The sequence below is a fragment of the Melanotaenia boesemani genome, chromosome 15, assembly GCF_017639745.1.
Source record: "Melanotaenia boesemani isolate fMelBoe1 chromosome 15, fMelBoe1.pri, whole genome shotgun sequence".
Classification (NCBI taxonomy): Eukaryota; Metazoa; Chordata; class Actinopteri; order Atheriniformes; family Melanotaeniidae; genus Melanotaenia; species Melanotaenia boesemani.
The window spans coordinates 20,098,851-20,122,127 of record NC_055696.1 but is presented as its reverse complement, the minus strand read 5'-3'; the positions used below and the strand labels follow the sequence as shown (position 1 = coordinate 20,122,127).

Below are 23,277 nucleotides of genomic sequence, written 5' to 3'. Positions count from 1 at the left end.
TTGCATAGCAAACATTCACATTTCCTCTAATTTTCATTGTATTAGTGATAAAAACTCAAACAATAAATTTACAATTGACATTTTTTTATGCAGCAGTTGACATAACATAAAAATAATAATAAAAAAAAAACATCTTACTGGTCGCCCCACTACAAAACAAGTAGACATAGACCTTGTCAAATCAGATCAAATCAGATTTGATCTTCACTTTGTAGTCGAATCAGAAGGCAACTTTGTCAGCATCATCCCCCGTAGGGCATGGTATGACTTTTCCATGTAGTTCCTGGCAATAAACAGCTTCAGGGACTGATGCTCCCCTCCAGCCACTGTTCCCAACTCCTCAGTAAGAAAAGTAGCTATTGGCTATCCTAAAAGTCGCTAATTAGCATAATCAGCCCAGTACATATAGTTGTAGTGGATGCTGCCATAAAGAAGGATGTAGTGGGAGAGGCAAAAATTGATAAAAAGACAATCATGAAATGTTTAGAAAAGCACAATAAATAAATAAATAAATAATTCTGTCAATATTTTCTTTAATTTTAGTTCAGTTTTTTAAGTGTCTTTTGAGTCTGCAACATGTCACAACATTTTTAACTTTTTACATATTTTTGTCCACACTGTTTATTAATAGACATTACTTTCTAATAAGCCAGTGCAGGATCATACAGCAGCAGCTTTGTATGTTTCATTTTCAGGCTGGTCATGAAACAGAGGTGAACATTGCTCTGAATACAGCTAAGAGCTCCCCTGTGTACGGGGAGGGGTCTGCACAGCACCTGCTCCTCATTGGGAAGAGTAAACAACGCTCATTCATCTCAGTCTCCAAAAGTCTACAATAATATCACAAAAAGCCGCTAAATTTGTTGCTAAGTTGGCAACACTAAGGAATAATAAATTCCTCCTGAAGGAGGTATTTAACAATTCCTCTTTTCACACAAAAGCCAATAACAGTGGTCGTTTGTCCCCGCTCACACGCACTTTGGCTGTCATCTTCTTTGTTGGTGTTTGTCTCCTTTTCTTGTATTGAAGTTAGTTTGAGTTGGCAAACCAGCAGCTAATTTGTGCATTACTGTGAACTACTGGGCGGAAGAGGGGAGCAGAAGTTTGTTAGCAACAAAATAAATTCAGTTATAACTACTACAAGAAAAAGACCGGCAAATATATTGGTCGCCATTGAACAAAAATTCACTCACACTGTCTCACATTTTAGTCGCAAATGCGACCATTTGGTCACAGTCTGGAGCCCTGCCTCACTCATACCTGGTGATGGTAAGCTACATATGTAGCTACAACTTCCCTGGGGCAGGCTGACGGAAACGTGACTACCAGTCCACTTAAACATTCATCCACATTTATTCACCAGCGATGCCAACACTGGAGGCAAGGAGGGTTAAGTGTCTTGCCCAAGGACACAACGACAGATGATTGGGGCAGCGGGTTCTGTGATGGTATGGGGTCGGATCAGGGCTCTGTGATGGCACAGGGTTGGATTAGCGTTCTGTGATGGTATGGGGTCGGAACCAGGTTCTGTGACATATGGGGTCGGATCAGGGTTCTGTGATGGCAAAGGGTTGGATCAGGGTTCTGTGACGGTATGGGGTCGGAACCAGGTTCTGTAACATATGGGGTTGGATCAGGGTTCTGTGATGACACAGGGTCGGATCTAATGATTTGTCATTTATAAACGAGCCGACTCTAAAACCTCAATCTTTGTAGTGAATGAGAAGAATCGACAACTTTATTTTGATGGGCACACCATGTAGCCAATCACAAGCAAGGAAAGAATAGGATCATACCATGATGTGAAAGAAGGAAGGGGGGAAGACTTTCAGAGGACAGTGTAGTGATACAGGCCAGGCATAGAGTAACAGACAGGGAGAGGGATTTAAATAAACGGTTTTTATGAAAATACTAAATAAAAAGTTGTTCATCAACTTATAAATATTGCATTGTTGCTAAATTGGGCTAAATTAGAAGCCCTGAGCTTGCAAGAAATGAAGAATCATTTGGGAGCTGAAGGGAGCGGAGCCAAAAAAGCTGAATCTTTCAAAAGAGCCAGACATCCCATTACTAGCTGGAACAAAGTTCTTAAAAGTCCACTGAGATTTTACAGCAACATATGCATATAAAGGAATATCTGTTTCAGGACACAATCTGCACACATTTGTGTAGCATAGCTGAGGAAGAAAAAGGTACAGGTCCTGAACTGGCCTGCCTGCAGTTTAGTGTAGTTGGAGAATTTAGAAACACAACCCAGTATTGTTGAACACCTTAAGATATGTTTGCAGGAAGAACAGGGCAAATAACTCTTTATCTTTTGGAATTTTAAATTTCAGAAAATCTTTCCATTGGTTGGCAGAAGGAACCGAAACATAACATACTGGGAAAAGATTTACTATCTTGATATTTGGAATGTTTTGCAGGATGAAAATGCAAGAATAAAAAAAAATTAGTTGATGAGACAAGATATGAAATGTTTTTCATACAAATTAAACTTAGTCACATTGCAACTAGTAAGTTTTAGAGTTTTTTTTCAGTCTGTCTTTTGGAAAGTAGGGTTAATTTATTCTTCTGTTTCCATTTTAAAATCAAGACAAAGTAGTTATAGATTTGACCATCAGATTAAATATAAAATGATGAAAATCTAATATTTTTCCATTTATATGTGAATGATTAATTTAAAAGGTGTACTGGTAATAGTACAGAAAATGTTCATACCAACTATTTCTGCACGTTTATTTGGCTATTTACTCCTAGATAATCATCTCTTTGCTATTTACTCCTAGATAATCATTTCTTTGCTCCATTACTGAATATATTCTAAGAAAGTAGACACAATGGACAAATCAGTTGTGACTTGACCACCCCAAGCGGATTACCAGTCATATCTGGTTGTTTGCTGACTTTGAATGCATGTGGAAAGGAAAGACGACTAATCTCGCTAAAGTGGTAGTGTGGAGAAAACTGTGGCCGTGGCAGAAGGAGGAAGCAAACTAGTGTTTCTGTTGTTTCAACTTGCAGTATGGACACTTTCATTTTCACATTAGATGAGTTTATGACACAAGATAGAAGATATCAGGTAGTTCTGTTTTTGGTAACCTTGTCCGAATCTGTCCTGGACTGAAACACATTGCTGCTGCAGAGCATTGAAAGGTTTAATCTTAAGTTACCAACTTATGATTAGACAACCAATACTGGTCTTTGTGCGTTGCCAGTGTAGCATGTTTTAAGATTTGCTATGGGAAAAAGGAAATAATGTCTAGGGCTAGCATCAGAAGTTTCTAGATGTCAGCTCAGGGAGGTGCAGGTACAGCAATCACACAGGCAGAATTTTGTCTTTCAGTGAATTTATATCATAATAATGTGGAACCCCAAAAAAAAGTAACAGTATGTACAATATTTACAATCTGCAGAATAAAGGGGGAAAAAACATGTTCACAAGGTTCAATTTCAAGAGTTGACTTATTGCATCCAAATGATTCACAACATATAAAGAGCCAGTATGCAAACTCAACCCAGCTGAAATTGTTCCATCATCATCACCAAGTTAGGTTACAATCATTCTGTTCACCTTTCACAATGCATTATGTATGAGTTGTCCAATAATAAACAGAGTCCATGAAAATTGACTAAATGTCCATATGCGCACTATTCAACCAATGTAAATGTGAGCTGTCAGCAGGGCTAAAAGATGGGAGTGGGCTGGCTTTCAAACAGCCTCCTACCAGACTGCAGAAGGTTGGTGTGTGTTGCAGGGTTCAAACTCTTGAGTCTAGCTCGCCATCCGGAAGGATCTGTACCCAACAGGGCACACCTGGCCTGCATCAGACAAACAAGGCCAACATTCAATCATTCAAAGTTCATAACCACTAGCTAGTTTTATCTTGGTGTACACCCATTAAATAATTAAATTTCTTTGAATCATAAACCATTGACCATCAAACATTGAAAGTCATTTCCATGTGCATACAAAAATGCAAATACAATTCAAAAAGTGTTGCACCATTTGAAATCAAAGTGCATTGACAGAAATACTAATAAAACCAAAAATAAATTTAAAATACACGCTAGGCCAACATGGCTTTTTAAAAGGCTCTAGCCTAACAATGAACATAACTTATTCAAAGCAAAGCTAATGTAGTATAATGCTACACTAGCATTATGCTAGTGGGCAACGGCACAAGCATGCTAATGCTAACAGCATGTAGCAAACCAAACAGACTCACCAATCCTCTTAAAAATCCGTCCCACACGAGAGCCCTGGTGTCAGCAGTGAGTTTGCAGCGTCTGCAACGTACGGCAATAATCAACCACACAAACGGAAAGCATTTGGACAAGACTCACCCGTTGCAGCCTTCCCATTCCCATACTCCCACACATCTATTGGTGGAGTAATACAGATGGCTTGTATGGAGACTACCAGGAAGTGGGACTGGCTGAACAGATGTCATGTGACCAAATGGTGCCTTCACAGACAACCAGGAAAACTCATAGGGATATCTAACATGACCTGAGGAATTTTCATATGGGTTACACCAGCTTTTCACATATGTTATTTGTGGGCATCATTCACAACATTTAAGGACACCTTACATCTGACTTGGCTTTAAAATGGTTCAATCCATACCTTTCTGGACCTACTAACGTAAGAAACTAATAAACTAAAGTGTCGGGTACCCCAAGGTTCAGTCCTAGGACTTATCCTTTTCCTCCTTTTTTCCTCTTATACATTTTACCTGTAGGTCAGGTAATCCAGCAGTACCCTGACATTTCATATCTCCTCTATGCTGATGATATACAGCTGTATTATTCCTTTAGGGCTAATGCCTATCATAAGTTGTCAGCTTTGATGAAATGTTTGGCAAGCATACCTGTAGGTGAGGTAATTCAGCAGTACATAATAACTATTTACAGCTAAATGCAGATAAAACAAAAGTCCTAACTGTTTCCTCTGACAGCTGTATTCCAGACATAAAAAACACCTCGGTGAATTAGGCTCGTCTGTCCAGCCAAGTCTCAGCAACCTCGGGGTTATCTATGACTCGGCTTCGTTTCTGGAAAACCATTTAAAGGAATTAATGAGGAACTGCTTCTTTCTTTTAAGAACTATCTCAAAACTCCATAGTTTTTACTCTGGAGATGATTATCCATTCTTTTTAGTGCTGGGCAACGATTAAAATTTTTAATCGCAAATAATCGCATGACATGCTGAGTAATCGCATTGTTACACACAAAATGTCTCTGTCCTTTAAAAAATGACCCACTGCTATATAAAGAGAATGCAGTAAATTTTGGCTTACTAACACTAAATCAGGGGTCTCCAACCTGCAACTCTGGAGCCGCAAGTGTCTCTCTGGACCTTCCACACTGCCTCTAAATACGCGGCTAAAATATGTTTTTTTTAAATCTATCATTCTTGTCATTAGGTTGGAAACCAGGGACTTTTTTTTTCTTTTACATCATTTTCCACAAATATCTACATCCCTTAGAAGAAAGTCTGTTCATCCTCTTCTTATAAAGGTTTATGTTTTTCTTTATTTTAAAACCTAAAAATGGAAATAAAAATGTGGTTCTTCAAAAATAACAAATATCATATGGTGGCTCTTCATTTAAAAAATATATATTAAGTTGCCTTTTTGAAAAGTCTCATAACATTTGCGTCTCTAAAGGAGTTTTATTCAGCAGGCTGAGGGAAAAATGGCTCTTTGGATTGGAAAGGCTGCAGACCCCTGCTCTAAACACATAAACAGATTTGGCAGCAGTTTTCTCTTTAAACAGCAACAGTTAAAATATTTCTTCATATATATTTATAAAATCAAATATTTATGAGAACGAAGGATGAAATGTTCAGGATTTACTAACTAAAAAGGTAAAAAGTCAGCAGGATGAATTTAAAGCTGTGAAGCTGCTTCCTTCTAAACACAGAAGGAACAATATGTGATGAATATCAGCATCAGGTGAACAGACAGAAAGCAGGATTAGAATCTCACAGCTTCTAGATGGTGAGGAGAGAGAAATATTCACAATATGCACAATAACTTCCACCTCTGCACCTGCACCCTCTGCTACCTGGAGTTAAGAGGTTAACATCTTGTTTGTGGGTGTAGCGTCAGGTCTGTAAATGTAACTATAAACATGTGCGGTATCCACAGAAAGTCCAGAATCTCAGCTACCAGCTCAGCAAAACCATTTCAGTGACCACCAAACACAGTTAAGATAACAAACAATTCAAAGAACAGGTACACAGAGTCTGAAAAATATGTAAACACAGATGATGTCTCCCCATGAACACAAACAAACGGCTCCTCTACTGAAAGCTCACATCTCTCAGATTCCACAGCTGGAAGTTTCATCTCGCTATGACCAAGATTCACCGAACCAGAGAAGAAGAAGGCCCGATTTATGCTTCACATTTTGTAAATATCAGAAAAGCATGTCTTACCTTTGTGTCTTACAACCACATTTATAAAAAAAATAAAATAATATAAAAAATAAATGAAAAAAGTTTCTCGTTGTCTTTTGGAAGCAGTTTCCCATCCAAAAATTACAATGTTTTGACAGACAAAGAGAAACGTTGGTTCTTCTTCTTCTTTCTTAAGTTCCAGACAGAAAACGTCTCTTCATTTTAATAAACCTGCTCTCTCCTGATTACATCAGATGCACCGCTGCAGCAGGGAAGGGAGACATGTACGTCTCTATCATCAAAGCCACCGGCCAGCAAACAATGAAACAAGCAAACAAAAAATAACCTTAAGGTGTGATTAAAAAAATTAACAGCGGTAATTAAGCGTTGCATTAACACGCGATTAACGCGTTAACGTGCCCAGCACTAACTCTTTTATTTAATTCCATTTAGACTATTGCAACAGCATTTTAACCAGTTTAAACACATCTGAGCTTGGCCATCTTCAGTTTAACATGCTGATGCTGGGCTTTTAACTAACACAAGAAAGGGACATCATATAATTAGGAATGCATCGATACCAGTATCAGGTATTGGTCCGATACTATGTGCATGTATTCATACTCTGTATTCATAAGTGTCCTGATACTGCAGAACCTGATACCAATGTAAAATAAACTAGAGCCATCAAAATCAACGCGTTTATGCAAAGAGATCAATCTGTGGAATTAACACATTCATTTTATGTAACAACAACAACAACAAAAAACAAATTTAGCATTATCTTGGTTAGAGAAACTGATTTTGGGCTCGTTGGTGCCTTGTCACAGAACCAACTCCACCAAAAATCACTTTATCCTCCTTATTTATGACAATGACATTTTTCAAGCCCTACATTTAGAGGATGGCTGCAGGATGATCCATCTGATATCAGTTATCCACTCAGTCATTGTATCTGAAAATCTGGTCCACACTCCTTACCAGTGAACTGTAATGGAATTTATTATTATCATTTTAAGTGGAACGGTTCATTTTTCCGTGAATATTCACAGTACTCTAAACAAACCGTACTATCCTGGGAGGCAGACCGGGGTTAGTTTAAAACGTACCATGTGAATGTGCCCTTAGAGAGAGGATGCAGTCTCTGAAGGACACACTGGAGAGACTGCATCTCTCGGTTGGCCTGTGGACACCTTAGGATTCCCCATGGATGAGCTGGAGTAAAGGATTAAATGAGATCAGTTGACATTGTGCTGCATTCACTGTCCCTTAAAACTGGAAAATCCTGGTGCTCTACCAAAAGTTTGTTAAATGTTTTCTGTCCAAGCAAGGACATTTCTTGCATTCTTACATTTATTTCACAATCAGAAACTAGAAATTCTGATTTGCAATTTTTCTTTGAATGTGCATTAAACAAAACTGGGCTTTTGGCTAAAATTTGCTCAAACAAATGGCAAATCTTAACATTAGCTGCTAGAAAAGACGAAATAAAACGCATTATAAAGACTTTCCACATCAAACCTGAGTTTGACATTCTTGGTTTTTACTAAAATAAATGATGTGAGAAAGTGTCTAAACGTGACTGAGGCTGGTTGAATTGATTTAATAAACAATAAGTAAAAGGTATCAAAAGTCGTTGACACTTTTTGGATTTGGTTCTTAGTTTCAGGAGGTTTGTAGTGTGTAGACAAAGAGCTGATTGAGTTTGCTAGTGAAAGCAGTTGGTTTCAGGGCTTCAGGCTTTTTCTCGAGGTATAAACATCCTCGGGTTCATTTGTTTTTCTATTTCTGCCTCCAGTTCACATTTTTTTGAACAGCTCTGGTAATAACCTTGTGAACCACACACAGAATCTCTCTTGTTTCTCAGTGGTTATTTTGGTCACTTGTTTCCCTTCTACAATGAAACCGTATGTTGAGATTTATTGCATTTATTATGTATTATGCCAATGACAGTAATGTATCACATGAAAATGTAAGAAGCATCAGCTTTTGGTTCTCTGACGATAAATTTATTGCTTTGTTTCCTTCTAATAGGCTGTGGCTGTAGGACTCAGATTTCTTTAGAGGGAATTCTTATAAAGATGCACAGCTAAATGATTTTAATTCCTCTAGGAGGAGACCCAAATTTGAGCTAAAAGAAAGTGGATATGAGGATTATGATCCTCTCAGGGATGCAAGCATGACTCCAGGTGAATGTTAAATACAGAAATTAGAAACTATTTGCTAGTATGTTCAATAAATCGATTTAATTTTTTTTTTTTTTTTTTTTGCCTATTTTGAGACAGGAAGTTTGCAGCTAGCTCAGTCTTACAAATTAAGTACCGGACCATGTGATGTCCATATGATGTGAAACATTACAAACACCGTACAGCAGGGTTCCTGTTCATTAACGTGTTTATGTGTTGTGATGCGATCTCTGCAAACATACAGCTTGTAGTAGACATCAATAGACACTGATCAGGACACAGCAAAACAAACACACAGGCCACATTGTTAGCTAGAGGAGGATGAAGATAAGGGAGGAAGGCATGCAGATGATGACCTGTGATAAAACTTGTTTGCCTCGAGGTGCAGCGAGGTGGCACACAAACGAAGCTCCGTTAAAACTGTAAAGATTTTCTGTACAGAACACATACAAAAAAATTGTGTTTGGTTTTGAGCTTTTACACAAATGAGGCCAAACATTGTTATTCATTCTCTTATTCATCAACAGCTGTTATTCTGTTACGTGCTTTTATTCTGAGGGGATAATAGAGTTTTTTGGCTTTATGTCTCTTTGTTTTAATTTTGATATTTGAATTTCCATATTTCATGTTTTAGCTTGTTTACTTATTTAATTTCCCATATTGGCTTTTTTTTTTTTAAAACCACCCACTACAACTACCAGTTGCTAGCATGTGGTATACTAACATGTTGCTAGCATGTACTACAAGCTTGTAAGCTGTTAATTTTGTCCCATGATACAGCATTTTTAGCCAGTTTATAGGTTAAAAAAGCAGAAGTAAACAATGCGTGAGGATATTTTTGTACAGAAGACGTGTTTTTGAGCTTTTATTCAAATTAGACGCAAATTTGAAGTAATGTTTTTCTAAAGAGATGAAAGAGTTTTTTTTTTTTGTCGTTTTGTTAGTTTTGGTTTTTGCATTTTCATATTTCATGTTTTAGCTTGCTTTCCTTATTTATTTAATTTCACATAGTGGCTGTTTTCCAAACCATCCACAGCATACTTGCCACTACCATGTAGCATGCTAAAATGTTGCTAGCATATAGTATGTAAATGGTTCATTTTGTAACTTACTACAGCATTTTTTAACAAATTTATTATTTAGAAAAGTGTAATTAAACAATGGCATAGCTGTGTGAAGATTTTCTATACAGAGTACTTTAGTTTGGAGTGTTTACATAAAGACCTAAACTCACCCAAAGTCCTTGATTGAAGTTTTATTAATTTATTTTTTTAAAGTTTTGTTTGCTACATCGTCTGTTTATATAAATTTCTGATCTTTTCATTTCCATGTTTCATGTTTTAGCTTGCTTTCCTTATTTAGTTTCATATTTTGGTTGTTTTCAAACCCCCCCCAACTAAATATTAAACACAGTAGAAGCTAGCATGTATGCTAACATGTTTGCTAATGCATAGAACAATACATACAAATGTACTAGGGCTTTGCTTACTTACTAGCTTATAAACAGTTTAGCTAGGTTATGATTTAGAAAAGCAGAAGTAAACTCTAGCATAAATGTGTTGAAGTTCATTTAATGCTCTTAGGAGAAATGATAAAATGTGCATCTTTATGTTATATTTTCTGACCTGAACACAGGTGTAACGTCCTGAACTTGTAGAAATAAAGAGTACAGTCAAATAAGGAAAGAGAGATTTTACTGTAACAAATAAATAAATAGGGAGAATTTTCTAAATCAGAGTGACATTTATATACTTTTTGCATACTGTGTACTACAATTAGGCAAAATCTGTACATACTATGAATATAGTACCTTGTTTAGACAACAGTTTGTATTTCAGTTAATCAAACAAAAGTTGATGACAAAAGTGTCTTGTTGACGTGTGACATGGTTTCTTAAAGCAAAAGTTTTCGACTCTGAAAAACAAGTGTAGTGAAGGCTCCAGAGACATTTCAGGTACATACACACAATGATGATGTCATCGCTCTTTAAACAGAGTCTTCAGGTTCACACACTTCTTTAGAGTTGCTTTAAATGCTAAGAGCACAAACAGCAGGGTTAATAGATACAAATGAGACCAAATGTTCAGGTCTGAGCTGCTCCTTGAAGATGATTTTAGGACGAGGATATAAATTTCTTGTAACTTAATTAGCACTGAAACAGTATTATGTCCCCATATTTTTAATCAGTTAATGAGGACAAGAGCAAGCCTGAGGAACAGAAGTTTGCTTTGTTAGATCATTATGTTTTGTTTTTTTAAGTGAAAAGACTCAGACTTTGTGAAAACTTCGTGCAGCAGAGCTTTTTTCTTTGTACTGTCAATTCTGTGATCGCTGATTTAAATGAATTCATAGAGGCAAGTTTAGCATGTAGCGTAGCAAAAAAACAACAAAACAAAAAAAACACTTTGTGTTTTAAGATGACAGAATTACACAGAGAAAAGGGAGTTGAAAGGTTGTAGTTATATACAAGGGGAAGTAAATTGCCCACTGTCAGTTTTGAGTGGGAGGAAACCTACAGAAAGATGCTTAGCAAACAGTTGACTTCCTTATTGGTTACAAACAGGTTGTTCTTTTCTCATTTTCCCTTTCATCTCCTGAAATGTATGACATTACATATTCATTTGTATTTGGCTTCAAGCAATACGCAACCTTTTTATGTTGCACAACAGCATCCTGGTTCTGCGGTGTTACAGATTTTCTTCCATTGTGAGGACACATCGCCGCCTGTTAAAACAGGGACTCTGAGGTGAAAAGATTAAACTCATTGCAAACATTTATCACATGCAGTGACGGGAGTGAAGAAGAGTTTACTGAGGTCAATTTGTGATGTTACTGAAAAACAGATTTTACCAAGCATGGGCTTTATGGGTGAATCTCAACTGTAACTTTGTGAAAGTTTAAAATAAATTAAAAAAGTGTCACTTTTTTGTGAAACATGAAACCGATAATGGCGCACTGTCAATGCAGAGCTAGGACAAACAAATGGGGATGTCTCTGCTGTGTTTTCACATAGTGCACATCCTGTTCACCGAGCCTCAGACACGTGCAGGAAATTTGCTGCACATGTGATTGTTGTTTGCAGAAAAGATAAATGACCAAAGTCATCTCCAGTCTTAACAGGTTCTTATGTATTCTCTTTATCTTCACTGAGGAGCATTAGAGACAATTTCACTGCAAAATGTTTGAAATTTAAAAATGTTTTATGAGTTTCATGACATGGTCTCAGTAAATTGAGTTGATTCAACAATTTTTCTTCTTAGAAGAGGAAATTTCTCAATTTTCAGTCTTCCTCTTGAGCTGCTGAATAAGAGCTCACAAAGGTGCCACTTTGTCCTTAAAGTTCAAGGCAGTGGTGTCCAAAGTGGGTTCTCGAGAGACTGCTGTCCTGCAGGTTTTGGATGATTCCTGCTGCAGCACACCTGAATCAGATCAGTGGGTCAACATTCTTGAGCAGTACTTCAAAAAGCTGTTGAATAGAGACATTTAGTTTGAATCAGCAGTTGGAGCAGGAAAACATATTAATTTTAGCTCATCAGACCCTTGGAAGTTGTTTGCTTTATAGTTCAGCTAAGGACACTTTGCCTACATTCTGCATTCAAGATGTCTTACTCTACAATAAATCTGTAAACTGGCTGGCTGAATCGCCATCCAAGTTTGGCAAATGTGGCTCCTCTTATAAATGAGTCATTATCAGGTGTTTATCGTCGTCTGACTGCCTGCTGTTCAGTACTGTCAGCTACAACAATGTCAGAGGCTCATAAAAATGGCGTCTCCAGGAAAACAGCAAGATTCATATGCAGAACAAAAAGACACACTCCTTGTGTTGTTTCAGCAATGGGGATTAAGGAAGTTATATAAAATGATGTTACACCACAGTCTCATCACACTTAGTCAAACTGCACAACATCACATGATAAAATATTGAAATGATACTTAAAAGGTTTGATTCTGACATTGGTAGGGGCATAAAGGTGTTCCATAGAGGTCAATGGAAGACAAGGACTTTGTTGCACTTGCAATAGATGTTTATTTGGAGTATCCAATAAGTGAGTGAATAAAACATCTGGACAAACAGACGTTCAAAATGCAAAATATTCTATTCAGTGATTGACAAGAAGGTTTTTTGTGTTTTGTTGTTTGCTTAAACTGAATAAAGGATTTTTTTTTAAATGAATGATTTCTGTGATTTTTATGAGTTGGAGACATCTGTTGGGGTATTTGGTTTAAATCTATATTGTCCAGACAACACAGTAGTTTACACTATAGCGCAACAACAAACCCACAACTTAAATTCATCAACTTAATAAAACCTTGAAGGAAAATGTGACCAATGACAGAATTGCAAACACAGTGATAAACCATTGTTTTAAAGTTTATCCTTTAAAGTACAGTCATCATTATAATAATTGTCCACCTTTCTTTTATTTGCTCCTGAAGTTCATACTGAAGAACTCTCTGCCACTAGCTAATGCTAACCAGAAGCACTAGCTCTTTGAACACTGTGACAGCAGGGACAGCCAATCACATTTGCATAAGAGGAAAGATCAGAGCCAATCAAAATAGTTTAAATGGTTTGTAAGGCTGGACTAATACCAGCGATGCTGCTGACAGAGCTTGGTTCTCTTAGCTGTTCTGTGACGGGAATGATAGCAACGACTTGGGAGTTGCTGGATATTGGTAGGGACGTGTCCCTACTGTTCTTAACCAATTTTACCCCCATGCTAATACATTTTAAACTTAATAAATAAACAAAACAATAAATAAGCTTATTAAAATCTCAAATAATTAAGATACAGCTTCAGAATGGTGTTCCAAATTACACTATCCTGCTAATGGATACTTCAGTATACGGCAAAAACATTTTAATAAAATACATTTTGATCAAGTTTTAACACTAAATACTTGTTCAGTGACCATATACCTTGTCATATTGTTTGTATTTAGCTGGAGGCTAAACTAGTACCATATGAAGTTTTGAGCTGGAAGCTGGAACCGACTTCTTATTCTTCTGCGTAGCAGATTATTTAGTTATTTCTGGGTCATATCCTGACTTAGAAACTGGAGCATGCACAAAGCTTCCAGGCCAGTTAAGGTCTGACTGAACATATATCTCATATATTTACCTTTTAGTTCTGCTTTTGGGTCTCTATCAACATTTAAGTAAAATATATGACTTATTTTACCTCTTGCTGATCTTCATCACCATCAGGTTGGATGAAACAACAGAGCTTTTGGTTTGAGCCCCTAAACAAAATGTTGAAATGTTAAAGGTTTTAAATGTTTACTTTTAATGTAAATCACTGTTACAGAAGTAGGTATACCAATATATAACATTTACACCTAAAAATTCTGGAAGATATCTTTTGATATTTGACATTCCTGCTTAAAAAAAAAAAAACCAAATCCAGTTAATAACTCCAGAACTGTGAGATTGGACTGAAATAATATGGACTCTGGACTAAAAACCCCTGTGAGAAGCTTCAAATCCAAAAAGGTCACACTGTCTTTATAACAAGGGAACAACTTGAAATTTACAGCCCACTCTTAGCCGTGAGCAGTTTTAGGTTGTGTCTTAAATGGATGTAACATATTCTATACCAGGGGTGCCCATGTCCGGTCCTCAAGTGTTACTATCCTGCAGCTTAGATGCATCCCTTCACACACCTTCACACCTGAATCAAATAACTGAATTCCCTCATCCACATGCCATTCAGCTCTGCAAAGGCATGCTAAAGAGCCATACATTTAATTAAGGTGTGTTGGAGAAGGTATACATCTAAACGTTGCAGGATCGTAGATATCTAGGATGGACTAGGGCAGTGGAAAATCTTTTTTCCTAGGGGACCCCCCTTAATACATGTACTAAAAGACAATGGACCCCCTGCTCCACCCTGTGCTGAAATCATGCTTGGTTTTAGGCTTTCAAAAGTGAGATTCACACCATGAATAATGTATTCTGGTTGAGTCCTGTTCTCTGTCAAAGTTAAATGAAGAACATACAGACTTAATTTTTTCCTTAAAATAGGGACAATTTGTGGATATTAATGACAATGGTTCTATTGTTCAAAGCCTCAGGGACCCCCTGTACTCTGAACCTCAGGTTGGTAACCACTAGACTAGGGCACCCCTGCTCTAAACTGTCTCATAATGTCTTGCACAGGAAATGTCAGGAAGGTGGAGCGGTTCTAGCAGCTCTGCATGTATTGGCAATAACACATTAAATAAATAAATAAATAAATGTCATTGAATAAATATTAGAAAATAATACAAAATTGCTACGAGATAAATAAATACAGCAATAAATAGTTAATGAAATGTGTCATTCATTTTTTAAACTTGGAAATAACACATTAAATAAATAAATAATTAAAACAGTCAATAATTAAGTAACCAAAAAGAAACGATTAAAAATCACAGAACTTCAGTCTATACACCTAAAAACCACCAACCAGGCCAGAAAACTGGGTGTACTGATGGACTCAGACGTTAACTTTGGAAAACACATTAAGGGAATCACAAAATCAGCCTGCTATCACCTTAAGAATATATCAAGGGTAAAAGATCTGATGTCTCTGCAGGACCTGGAAAAACTAGTCCATGCTTTCATCTATAGTCGGCTTGATTATTGTAACAGTGTTTTTACAGGTTCTACCTAAAAAATCAATTAGACACCTGCAGCTTATTCAGATCTCTGCCGCTTGAGTCCTCACTAAGACCAAGAAAGTGGACCACATCAGTCCAGCTCTGAGGTCTTTACACTGGCTGCCTGTTCATCAGACGATAGACTTTAAAGTTCTGCTGCTGGTTTATAAAGCTCTGAATGGTTTAGGACCAAAATACATCAGTGACCTCTTGACTGTGTGAACCTACCAGAACCCTCAGGTCATCTGGTTCCAGTTTCTGATCAGTTCCCAGAGTCAGAACCAGACATGGAGAAGCTGCATTCAGCTTCTATGCTCCACATGTCTGGAACGAACTCCCAGAAAGCCTCAGATCAGCTGAAACACTCAGTTTTTTAAATCAAGGTTGAAGACCCACCTGTTCTCTGCTGCATATCAATTGTTTTTATTTAGAAGTCCAGATCTGAATCTGTTTCTTTTGAGCTTGAATTTTTAAACTTGATCATGTTTTAATACTGTTTGTATCCAATTTTCTTTTTCCATTTTCTTTTGTTTTTAATGTTAAATTATTCGTCTTGTATTCTGTAAATATATTCTGTCGTTGAACTTTCATACAAATAGACTTGCCATGACTAATATTGGAAATACAAAAGTGCCACAATGAAATACATAAATACGCAACAAATAAACATAAAATATGTCATTAATTTAAAAGATGCATAAAAGTATGAGGACACTGGCATTAGAAACAGACATAACTATTTACACATGTAAAGGGAGAATAAACGAGCCTTTAGATGATATTAACATCTCTTCAGGTGAAGGAGGAAAAGTTGAGTTTTCCAGCAGGGGTGATGGGAAATGAGACTGTGGGATGGATTGTCGGATCTAACTATATAACTTTGCCTGAGTAAAACATTTATCCATTGCTGCCTTTTTTATCAGCACCAAAACTTGTTGCAGTTCATCTTTGTAAACTGCGGAAGTTTCCATGATAAACCTTGATCGGGAACCTTGTGTCAGCAGAAGGAAAACCAGTTGATTTCCAAACTAAAACTGTTACGTAGGAATCAAACTGGTGGTTTGATTACACAACAGCATCATTCATAAGACTTGTGAGCAAATCCAGCTCATATCTGCTTGATCCCCGTTCAGCTGACGGAGATGGTGATGTGGAGGCCTTGATCTTGTTTTTAAACACCTGGCGTCATGTTCTCTCCCAACAAGTGGCCTGACAGGGGCCTCTTTGTCAATGTACAGCATGTCCTGTACAGTACTGGAGCTCCTTTTCATGTACATTATACCTCCAGTGATCTATTGAGAAAGACCACTGATCCACAACTAGAAAATTAAAATTCCCAGGAAGTGGAATGTCATATTTCACGCATGAGGAGCTGGTGTGGGACAGACCCATGCAGCTTTTTGAAAGGTCATGATGCTAATTTTTGGCCTTTTTGCAAAGAAAACAATGGTTTTGGGATTTAAACTGGCACTATAGTCTGTTAATTAGAAATGTTAATTAGAATCACGTTTTTGTCGACCTTCCAGATATTTTGGCTTTTCGTTTGACCCTCTCTGTTCTCCACACACTTCTTCTTTGTTCTTCACATTGACCTGCTCTGTTCACTCTGCAGTCGAACAGAGGAGGAACATCAGAGAGGAAAGAGATCATTAGCGTTAGAGGAGAGGGGGTGAAAGCAAACGTTGGAGCGCAGAGATAACTAGAGCAGAAAAACTCAAAGTGGGATACAGCATCATAGAACCTGGCCAAACTGGGCAGCCACCAGTCACTGGGTCAGATAGGAAATGACTCTGCAGAGCTATAAGATGCATTAGTGAAGCAATCAAACAGATTGTTCCACCCAAGCTTTTTATTTACTGCATCAGTTGGGGAGGGACGGCTTCCTCTCAGGAGGATGTTTTTATGAAAGAAAGTTGAGCATCGTTCTTTCTTTGGTTATTGCGATGTATTCATGTTAAATCCAGACCTGACAAAAAACATCTTACATCCTCTGTAAGGAAACAAAGCTAACAATCATCAGGAGCACCTATAAGAAGACAAACTGAGAAAAACATGAAACTGCAGGTTAAATTACCAATGCAACATTTTTTATCAAGGATTTCACATTGTGTTTGTTTGCATGTTGTTTCCATTTTCTAATTTATAAACAGTTCCAATGCTGTGTTCTGCAGGAATGAAATTTCTACCCAGTCTTTACCTTCATTTCACGGGTTCTACCTTTAAGCAGGTTTCAGCTGTTCTCCAAGTTTCATAAAAATGATAAAAATAGACAAAAAGAGAAAAAGCAGGGTTGATAAACCAATGATAAAACTATAAAACAATATTTTTGGGGGTAGAAATCAGATTGCAGCATTGAACTTTTAAAAGCCCTGAATTGTTGTACAAAACTCAAAATACTATAAAAGAGAGAATTTTGCAATCAGTATTACAAATTTACTGTATTTTCCTGTTTGAGCGACGTCGCGCTCAAAAATCTAAATATTCAAACTTATGAATTCTACAATTAAATTCAGACTTATTTGCATAGAGCCAATTCACAAGGTACTTTTAAAGATATAGTCCAATTCAATACGGTTCAATTGAATTTTAATCCAATCGAACATGGATTACACGATCAGTTACATTTATGAGAATTGTGTTAATATAAGCCAATTTATTTATTTAAAAAATACAGCTTAGGAAACCAAAGGATTGCATCGAACTTTTTTTTCTTGATTAAAAAAAAAACAACACACACATTTTGGTACAAACTGAGAAGAAAGGAAATTTTTCGCATATATTTGATAATAATAAAGGATCCAGGATGTGCAAATATAATAATTTATTAATGAATGTTAGTTTAAAAGTAAGCAGTTACAGGTTGTTTTCCTAAATGACAGGGCCATTAAAAATCAATTTAGTCAGAAAAAGCCATTTATTAAGCAGGTGGGCAGACCTCAGGTCTTCAGGAAGCTTTTCCAATGTTTTGTTTTAATCCTCCAACTCTAAACAAGCTGGATCCAGATGATCCTCAGTGTCAGGAAGGAAATAAGAGTTCTTTAAGACCATTTACAGAACATACACTGAAACTTTAACCTGTGATAAACAAAAAGCCAAAGCAGTAGGTTAATCATAATCAGCTTTATTTGCCAAATATGAACACATACCAGAAAGTTTTCCCAGCAAATGTCACTCTATTAGTAAAGTAATGAAATAAAGGAATAAAATAAGTGGAAAATAAAGGAATAAAATAAGGAAAGGAATAAATAAAACAGCCTCCTATATAGTGGTGTCGGCTACATTCAGAGCCATTAAATTACAAAGACAAATGTGAATCTACACTATATACAGCAGATGCAGCAGAGGGGCAGCATAAGGAAAACGTGAAAGAGGTGAGGTGCAAATACAGACTGTGAAACTGTTTTGCTGTTTCTATGTTCAATAAGGAGTGTAATGGGGAAGAAGCTGTTCCGGTGCTAATTAGATCCAGTCTGCAGGGCTCTGAGGCGCCCACCAAAAGGGTGCAGTTTAAAAAGATTTTGTGTCATCGTTTTGCTAAGCTTCTGCAATGTCACAAGATTAATTTCCGTCCAGTGTTGCATTAATTCTTTACCCAGATCTTGTATTAATGGTAGAGAGTCCGACCACTGCACTCCAGCACATCCCAAAGATTCTCAATGAGGTTCAGATCTGGACTCTGTGGTGGCCAATCCATGTGTGAAAATGATGTCTCCGGTTTCCTGAACCACAATCTGAGCCCCATGAATCCTCGTGTTGTCATCTTGGAATATGGACGTGCCACCATGGAAAATGGAATAACCTGCTCATTCAGTATTTTCAGGTAGTCAGCTGACCTCATTCTTTGGACACATAATGTTGCTGAATCTAGACCTGAATCTAAACCTGAACCTAGACCTGACCACCTACAGTAACCTCAGATCAAAGACTGCCCACACAGCACTTGTACAGTAGGTACTAGGCATGATGGCTGCATCATCTGCCTCTCTTCTTATCTTGATGCTCCCATCACTCTGGAACAGGGTAAACCTGGACTCATCAGACCACATGACCTTCTTCCATTGTTCCAGAGTCCAATCTTTACGCTCCCTAGAAAATTGAAGCCTTTTTCTTCGGTTAGCCTCACTGGTTAGTGGTTTTCTTATGACTACACAGCTGTTCAGTCCCTTGAGTTCCTTGACAATGTTCATGTGGAAATGTTCTTACTTTCACTATTAAACATAGGCCCAAGTTCTACTGGTGTGTTTCCTTGATTTCATTTCATCAAACGTTTAATTAATCAATGATCACTATCATTCAAGATGTTTTTCTGACCACATTTCTTCCTGGAAGATGATAGTTCCCCACTACCCTTTCAGTTTTTAATTATACCTTAGACAGTTCCTAACCCAGTTTTAATAGTTTCTGCTTCTCCTTATATGTCTCCTCAGCTTGATGCCAATGATCTGACCCTTCTTAAACAGACTAACATCTTTTCCACGACCATGGCTGCATCTTTCAACATGGTTGTTTTAGAAATGAGAAGCTGCTCATTGCATCAGTTGGGGTTAAATAATTTGTTGCAGATGAAAGATGATCACCCTGCAGGAATGGTCCAATAGGAGACTTTTCTTTTGACCAGGCAGTGTACATAGTTAAGGAAAATTAAGTTTGACTGCATGCATTTTTTAATGCAATTCAAGATTATTGATTCTAACATCTTTTCTAATGTATTAATACATTTTAATAGTTGGGTTCCCGTCGGTCTTCGGTTGTTTTCAGAGACTTGTGGATGTTTTCTGCAGACTGAGCTGCAGTTAATTCTGCCTGTTGTCAGGAACACATGCAGCGGGTTTTGGTGTCAGAAATCAGAGCGGGCCTCTTTCACCTGTTTTCTTTGCTTGGAGCTGTGGGAGATTGTCTGTGTGATATTGGACATAAAGAAAACATTTAACCTGAATCACACAGGTCTGCTTGGAAGGTTTGCAGTCACTCTGCTTCTCCATGAATCACATTTGTTTGTAAGAATCTAGTTGTTTTGCATCTTTCTTGAGTCACAAATGCAAATATATTTCCTTAATATTGTTGTGTTTTGTCTTAAGCACAACTAGACAGATGAACTCAAACAACCCCTGATAAACATCGAATACATGAAAGTATGTTTTAGATTTTTGCAGCGTACACGTGACTGTTGTTTCTGTGGTATCAAGATCCTTTAAATGTTTAGATTTAGAGATGGTGAGATGTACTAAAGCTACATAGATACATGGGGAGTAGGAGTAAAATTCTTAGTAAGCCACAGGAGGGCTTCTAGAAGCCTAAGTCTTTGGCAGCGTAGGAATGGTTCAGGTGATCTGAACTGGAACATTTATTAAAATGAAGGTCTCTGCTTAACCCCCCTCCCAACTAAAGTAAATGTGTCTAGTTTTAGATGTTTTTACCCCAGGCACATCCACCTAAATAAGCCCACATGGACCATTTGTCCTTTCTAATGTAGAGTGGGAAACTAATTATATATCATTGATGTAAAAACTATATCTCAGAAAACCAGTAGTTGACCTTTATGAGACTTTTATTAAGTCTCATAAAAGTATTAAGAGAATAAATGGACATGCCAGAAAGAAGTAAACCTAAAGTTTTTTTTTTTTTTTTTTACGTTTTCTTATATGTTCATATAATTGTTTGGGGTTTGACTTGTGTTTTGCTTAGATGGCAATGAGTGGTAGTCTTTTAGCTGAGTTTCTCCCTTTTATTGTAATATGCTACATGTTAGCATTAGTGCTGCCTAGAGTGTGCAAAAATGGTTGTGCTCGTGAGGAAGACAATAAATTAGGAAAGAGTGTCTTCACCCTCAACCAAAACTGGAAGCAGGTTTTATAAAAGAGAGGCCCGGTAACTGAAAGTTGTGCTTTTCATTTCACTCTTGGAAACTAGACAACACTTTTGTTATGATTAAATCCAAAAATAATAACTTGCGACAGTAAAACTACAGTATAACTTTTATGATTATAGGGTTTTATTGATTTGATTTCAAAGAGAAGTTTAGTTGTATATCATCTGCATAGCAACAGAATTTCTGCACTCAGCCTAATATAATTTTACCTAATAGAAGCTTGCATAAAATGAAATGTATCGGTCCAAGTACAGAGCCCTGTGGAACTCCCTGACTAAATCTGTTATGTGGCAAAGACTCATTACATAAACACACTAAAACTGATCAAATAAATATCATCTAAACTGACTGAATAGTACAATATTTTAACTAATAATCAGGGAGGTTCTAGACATAATTGTTAAATTAAATACACCTAAAAAAACTTAAATATGTTAATCCACTTAAAAGAGCAACTAAGAATCAACTTTGTTCCTTTAAAAACTGAACTACTTATGTAACAATGCTGAAAAAACACAAATAAATTGATAGTTCTCTACTGAACACTTTCATGTCTTTGTTTCATGCAGCTCTTTGCAGCTTTTCCCTTCATATCAGCATCAGAATCAGCATCTTTGCATTTCTTCCACAATCAAGCCTATTGTTCTGAGAGTGCTGTGGCGGGCTGGGTTGTAGTAGCATGGGTGGCAACAACTGAGGTCCTTGTTTTGTGTGTCTTGGATCATTTCTTGGCCAATCAGGATCAACAAGGGGTCATTTAGAGTTGAACTCTAAGTTCCTAAACTGATGAGCTCACATTTCCCTAAAAATCTAAATATTTAATTATTTTGACATACAGTATCCAGCAGAGAATCTGGAGAGGCGAGGTCATCCATGCATAGATCTTCTCAAAGATAAAGAAAGCATTGTTGATGTATGTTTTTATGAAGTCTAAAGCATGCAGGAAATGGCAAGGATGAGACAAAAAGGAAAATAATCAGCTGAATAATGGCTAACATCAACTATTAAAAATGTTTTTCTTATTCTCTGCTTAACTAAGCTTTTCTAAAATATTTGAGAGAGGAAACTAAATAAAGAAGAGACATTATTAAATTAAAACTAACAGATGCAGGATGAAAGCTTATGTAGAATAAAATAAATGAACAGCTGTTAGGATAGAAAATGAAAAAAAATTCAAATCAAATCAGGGTTAGAGATTAACTGTTTCAGAAAGTAACATACTATTTTTATCTACATTTTATTTAGACATATTTGCATAAAATGTTGTACTGTATATCTTATAAATAATCTTGAAATATCTTAAAAATAAACTAAAAACACAACCCTCTTTCTGAACGAGCTAATACCACTAATCAGAAAAATCATTGCATTCTGTCTTATTTAAACATGGAATAAGTTCCCTAAAAATCATAATTAAATAAAGGTTGCAAACGTTAAGCAAGTTGTTTGAAAACCTTTATTAAAAAATGCAATCTTTAACATTTACAACGAAACATAGGATGATGTCCTCAAGGATTTAAAAAAAACTAGACATTTATTTACAAAGCCTAAAATCCAAAATATCCAAACATATGTCTAGAAAATCTAATTCTTCTTAAGGAATTTGCAAGATTATGATCAAACTGAGACTATTATTATAAAAAAGAGGAAAGATGGACAAAATAATTATTAATTGGATTTTTCGTATGATAAAAAATTATTAAACACAACATCAATACAACAAGAGATTGATTAAATGTGTTATGATCCAGTATCATTTATCCAGATTTATTACCCATACAGTAATAATGTGTAGGACGTTCTTCAGGAAGATCGCATGGAATTGTTTCTATTTACTTTCGTTTACTTAAGTTCATAAATAATTGGTTTAAGACTCTAAATAGGAGTAAAGTTGACACTATTTCTCACTTTAAAGTCTAGAAATTTAGTTTTCTTTTCCATGATGTGAACATTTTAAAGCTCAATATGAGACTATGGCACAATATTATTACATAAAGAACAGATTTTTAAAAATGTTTTTAACATGTGAAAATTATATTTCAAATGATAATTTTATAAGAATGGAAAGGATTGAGTTAAATCAGCATGTCTTATCTTTTATTGATGCTGGATCCTGAAGTGATCTGCATCAAAATCCTATGCTGGCAAAATTTGTAATACTGGGAAAAAAATTATAT

The 23,277-nt window shown here is 36.5% G+C and overlaps 1 protein-coding gene and 1 long non-coding RNA gene across 2 annotated transcripts in view; one reads left to right on the top strand and one right to left on the bottom strand.

Moving 5' to 3' along the window:
* Positions 1-23,277, top strand: part of grk6 (G protein-coupled receptor kinase 6) — an 87,432-nt gene that overhangs the window by 19,486 nt on the left and 44,669 nt on the right. The gene's annotated exons all lie outside the window — the stretch shown is intronic.
* On the bottom strand, positions 3,690-4,389 carry LOC121654503. The gene is made up of 3 exons (XR_006012964.1): positions 4,345-4,389; positions 4,227-4,287; positions 3,690-3,819 (listed from the first exon to the last, which is right to left on the bottom strand). It is a non-coding gene; the product is annotated as an uncharacterized LOC121654503 (long non-coding RNA).